Below are 6082 nucleotides of genomic sequence, written 5' to 3'. Positions count from 1 at the left end.
AGCGTTATCATCAAAAATGATATTAGATATTAATTATGCAGCATAGCACCTTTCAGATAGCATGAATGCATTAAAATGTGAGCAGCATTTTTCATGTTGTGGCTGGTTGAGATAGAGCTAATTTAGCTACGTTAAATGCCCTACTACTGCTAATTCAATTTATAAAAATGCATCATATTTCATAAGCTTGTTTTTATAGCTCTGTTTATATATAAAATCTTAATCAGAAAAATGTCCAGTGTAATAACACTGCTGTCAGATAAATGTAGTGGAGTTCAATGTACAATATTTCCTACTGGAATGTCGCTCTGTGACTGTGTGTGTTTGGTGCTGTGCAGGTGAACGTCACTCTTCTAGCAATGAGACTGAACCAAAACAGTAAAAGTGGCCAGATTGCCACATAAAGATTGATTTTAGACCCTTTTAATGTTGGCTGGCGGCTTTCAAATGATAGGTCCAGGAAGCGCCGCGTCCTCTGCCTAATTTGACAAATGCGACTTTATTTTCCTGCAGGTTTGCTACCTGTCACTTAAATGACTTTGCGCTATCATCCCCCGGAATGAGCCTCCCTGTCACCATGCCCAGCCCGGAGTCGCCTCCATTTACATCTCATTACGGAGAGACTGCTGCTCTGTACCTCCGTGTTCCCCGCTTCGGGACCCCATCTGGTGTGTTCACAATAACACGCATCATTTACCCCCCCCCCCATGTGCCTGAGGGGTTTCTAGCAAGCCTACACAGCCAAGGGACCACTCCACTGGATCCCATGCTAAGGGGGGGGGGGGGGGGGGGGGGGGGGCGATAATAGCCAACTGCAGCAGGAAATCAAATCACATAAGAGTGAATTTATTTTCCAATCACAATGAAAGAGGGGAACACCTGCTGTAGCCCCCCCTTGATATTTGCAGAACCTTGCCCACATGATGTTGTTACGCTCTGACAGTAATGGCATTTGCCCATCCGGCAAGACATTCCTTATGACTGGCATGAAGCTGCTCAGCTCCACGATGAAACACAGACCTGAGGCAGGAGACTACGTTATGAAACAAATCCCTGAAGAGAACTAGTCGAGTTGAACTAAATGAGACTCCCGAGGTATTTTATGTGGAGGCACTCGAGCTGCGACCAAAAGTCAGATAGCTTATGAGCGATACTGTGCGATAGCTTCTTATGAGCGATACTGTGCGATAGCTTCTTATGAGCGATACTGTGCGATAGCTTCTTATGAGCGATACTGTGCGATAGCTTCTTATGAGCGATACTGTGCGATAGCTTCTTATGAGCGATACTGTGCGATAGCTTCTTATGAGCGATACTGTGCGATAGCGTCTTATGAGCGATACTGTGCGATAGCGTCTTATGAGCGATACTGTGCGATAGCTTCTTATGAGCGATACTGTGCGATAGCTTCTTATGAGCGATACTGTGCGATAGCATTGTATGAGCGATACTGTGCGATAGCTTCTTATGAGCGATACTGTGCGATAGCTTCTTATGAGCGATACTGTGCGATAGCGTCTTATGAGCGATACTGTGCGATAGTGTCTTATGAGCGATACTGTGCGATAGCGTCTTATGAGCGATACTGTGCGATAGCGTCTTATGAGCGATACTGTGCGATAGCGTCTTATGAGCGATACTGTGCGATAGCTTCTTATGAGCGATACTGTGCGATAGCATTGTATGAGCGATACTGTGCGATAGCTTCTTATGAGCGATACTGTGCGATAGCGTCTTATGAGCGATACTGTGCGATAGCGTCTTATGAGCGATACTGTGCGATAGCTTCTTATGAGCGATACTGTGCGATAGCGTCTTATGAGCGATACTGTGCGATAGCTTCTTATGAGCGATACTGTGCGATAGCGTCTTATGAGCGATACTGTGCGATAGCGTCTTATGAGCGATACTGTGCGATAGCGTCTTATGAGCGATACTGTGCGATAGCTTCTTATGAGCGATACTGTGCGATAGCTTCTTATGAGCGATACTGTGCGATAGCGTCTTATGAGCGATACTGTGCGATAGCTTCTTATGAGCGATACTGTGCGATAGCTTCTTATGAGCGATACTGTGCGTTAGCTTCTTATGAGCGATACTGTGCGATAGCGTCTTATGAGCGATACTGTGCGATGGCTTCTTATGAGCGATACTGTGCGATGGCTTCTTATGAGCGATACTGTGCGATAGCTTCTTATGAGCGATACTGTGCGATAGCTTCTTATGAGCGATACTGTGCGATAGCGTCTTATGAGCGATACTGTGCGATAGCGTCTTATGAGCGATACTGTGTGATAGCTTCTTATGAGCGATACTGTGCGATAGCTTCTTATGAGCGATACTGTGCGATAGCATTGTATGAGCGATACTGTGCGATAGCTTCTTATGAGCGATACTGTGCGATAGCTTCTTATGAGCGATACTGTGCAATAGCGTCTTATGAGCGATACTGTGCGATAGTGTCTTATGAGCGATACTGTGCGATAGCTTCTTATGAGCGATACTGTGCGATAGCGTCTTATGAGCGATACTGTGCGATAGCTTCTTATGAGCGATACTGTGCGATAGCATTGTATGAGCGATACTGTGCGATAGCTTCTTATGAGCGATACTGTGCGATAGCGTCTTATGAGCGATACTGTGCGATAGCGTCTTATGAGCGATACTGTGCGATAGCTTCTTATGAGCGATACTGTGCGATAGCGTCTTATGAGCGATACTGTGCGATAGCTTCTTATGAGCGATACTGTGCGATAGCGTCTTATGAGCGATACTGTGCGATAGCGTCTTATGAGCGATACTGTGCGATAGCTTCTTATGAGCGATACTGTGCGATAGCGTCTTATGAGCGATACTGTGCGATAGCTTCTTATGAGCGATACTGTGCGATAGCTTCTTATGAGCGATACTGTGCGATAGCGTCTTATGAGCGATACTGTGCGATAGATTCTTATGAGCGATACTGTGCGATGGCTTCTTATGAGCGATACTGTGCGTTAGCTTCTTATGAGCGATACTGTGCGATAGCGTCTTATGAGCGATACTGTGCGATAGCTTCTTATGAGCGATACTGTGCGATAGCTTCTTATGAGCGATACTGTGCGATAGCTTCTTATGAGCGATACTGTGTGATAGCTTCTTATGAGCGATACTGTGCGATAGCTTCTTATGAGCGATACTGTGCGATAGCCTCCATATACTTTCTTAAAGGAACAGCATGTAAGATTTAGAGGGCAGAAATTGAATGTAATATTCATGACTATGTTTTCATTGGCAGATAATCACCCCAAACTTATGAGCCCTTCACGTCTACATAGGGGGCGGGTCCTCTTCACGGAGGTCCGCCATGTTTCTACAGCAGCCCAGAACGGCAACCTGCAACCGCACCACTAGATGCCACTAAATCCTACGCACTGCTCCTTTAAGGCGAGACACTACAGGCGAAAAATATCGTTTTTCATGCACTTGTCAGTTTTGCGATTTTGGGCTTTGCTTCCACACAATGTCATCTTTCAGACAAGTGGAAAGAAAACACCCAAAACACACATTTAGGTGTTTGTTTTACGACTTTGTCTAGAGACAGTTAGAATTAGAGGCCTCATTTTCGTGTTTAAACGTAATTATTTTAATGTACGTAATCAACTGAGAAAGTTCCATGGTGGTATTTTAGTTAATTCTTTTTTTTTATTCTTTTATTAATTTCTCAGACTCTTCATAACTTGATTTAATGACAAATTGAGACAAGATTTTTGAACCTGGCTTTATCCAATGTTCACATGTCTGTTCTGGAAATCAGCACATATTTAATGAGATAATGCCTCATTTGCATGTTTAAACATAACATTTTTAGAGGACTTGTTGTTGCACTCAACAAAAAGTAAAACAGAGAGATATATAGATATATATATAGATATATCTATCTATATCTATATAGATATATATATGATGTAATAGGGCCGATCTGGTTTGAGACTGAAATGAGAGCTTGGTTGAATTAGCGGCAGATCAAGTGGAGCCACAGACAAAGGAGAAAGCACAGTGCAGGAATGTGCTCCTTTGTTGTCGAGCTGATTAATGAATTGCCCCCGTAGACCACAGCTGGAGCTCCTGGCGTAATGATACAGGGCCGTGTGTGATAGTGTGTGTGTGTGTGTGTGTGTGTGTGTGTGTGTGTGCCTGGGGGGGTTGTGTTTGGAGAGCTGTGTGGCGATTATGTGTAGTGGTAATAAGGGGTGTAATGTGTGTGTATCTGCGTGCGGTGTGTTTAAGTGACAGGCTTGAAATTGGACATCAAGGTTGTGTGCCCCATGCAGTCTGGACTGTTAGAGGAGGATTTCTTAGTTCTTTGTTAGCTTAATACCGTGCCCATGTAAATATGAGCCAGCAGCTGGTTAGCTTAGCATAGCATAATGACTCTGAAACGGGGCAACAGCTAGCCTGCCCTCTGTCCCAGGGTAATGCAATAAGACTACCAGCAATGCATAAATGGTTATACATATACAAAACAGTTCATGTCAGTTGTAGCCAATAAGTCATGTTAAATAACATACATGTTAAAAACAAACTGAAATGAAGACATTTTGGAACGTGACAGAGTCGGTGGAGACCGGTGGCCTCTCATCGGTACATTTACTTTTGAAGCATTTCGTCCTGAGTGGATTTGCGCCTCCAGCTCTTTCTCTCTCTTTCTTTCAGAACTCATCCCATTGGCCAAACACCTCGCATGAATGCCCACTGCACGTTCAACTGACTCTGAATTGACCGTCTGAATTATTTAAATGAAGTACGTCGCCAGTATGCGGTTAAGGTACAGGGAGGCGTCCAACCGTGCCGAGGGTCCCGCTGGATGCTGGCATTCATGCGTGCATGAACGAGTAAATGCGTTAATGCATTCGGTACATATAAGTTCTGTCCAATTGACTGGATGTCTTTTGCCCTAGTTTGTCCCTCTATCGTATGTATATATATATATATATATATATATATATACATGTATATATATATATATATACATGTATATATAGGATGGAGTTTGGGGAGGTTGCCATTGTAGACATGGAGGGTGGTGCGAGCAGCCAGAGAGGGGGATGGACAGAGAGATGGAGATGGGTATGTGGCCGGGAGGAAGGAGTAGACTCGTGGGACAGGCGTCCAATGTGCTGTAAACCATAACGGCCCCATAACAGGCAGATTTCTCATTTCCACGATGCTCGGGCCATTTCTCATCTACCGCCTTGACAGGCCCTCCGAGACCCGGGCGGGGCAGGACTGCACACTCAGCACTGGAGGAGGGGAGGTTGGAACAAGTGAGGCGGGGATTCGGGGATTCGGGGATGACAGAGAAGGGCGTTGAATTTCGTTGACATTTTATTTAGGGCACCCAAAAAAACACTGAGGACAAGGATTGCGAATTAGCGATCTTAATAGCGGATAATTCTTGTTCCTTTTTAGCCAAGTGGATTTCAGCCAAGTCCGTTTCACCACCGCAAGAAAAGAAATAAGTCAGTGGCGGTTATTGGCTGGCCTTCTTTGCCTCCTTCTTGATGTATGATCATTCATAAAATATAGATTAGAAGCTGTGTGCACATAAAAAAAAACTGTCTAGTGGCTATTAATGTCGCTGAGGTAATGGTATATTAATGAAGAGTGGGCGAGGCAGAAGCCACCAGCGGCCCGGCCAACAGAAAACGCCTGAGGTTAACCTCTTGATTCATTTAGCACCTCTGGGTGCCTCTGGGCCGAAGGAGTGCACCTGTCCTGCTGTTCATGTGTGCATTACGAAAGCAGATGAAACAGCGTATCGGTGATGGTTGTAGATCAAATAATCGCTTCTTGCAGAATGTGATCAGATCCGACTTCTTGCTTTGTTGTTTCACGTTATTTTTTATTCATTGTCTTTGCTCATCCAGTCACTTAGGGTTACACAAAAGTAAGCATGTGCCATGTCGACCTATTTGCAGTAAGCGGAAATATCTTTTTTTCATTCAAAATTCACGCCTCTGCAGCTCCTGAGTTAACAAACTGGCATCATGTTTGTTTAACCCAAAGCACAATTTATAGATGTCCCCCTCTTTGGTGTCTG

Source organism: Cebidichthys violaceus, unplaced genomic scaffold (assembly GCF_023349555.1).
Source record: "Cebidichthys violaceus isolate CVI_PGR_0920_01 unplaced genomic scaffold, fCebVio1.0.p SCAF_75, whole genome shotgun sequence".
Taxonomy (NCBI): Eukaryota; Metazoa; Chordata; class Actinopteri; order Perciformes; family Stichaeidae; genus Cebidichthys; species Cebidichthys violaceus.
The sequence above is the reverse complement of the archived record's forward strand: the minus strand, read 5'-3'. Positions refer to the sequence as shown.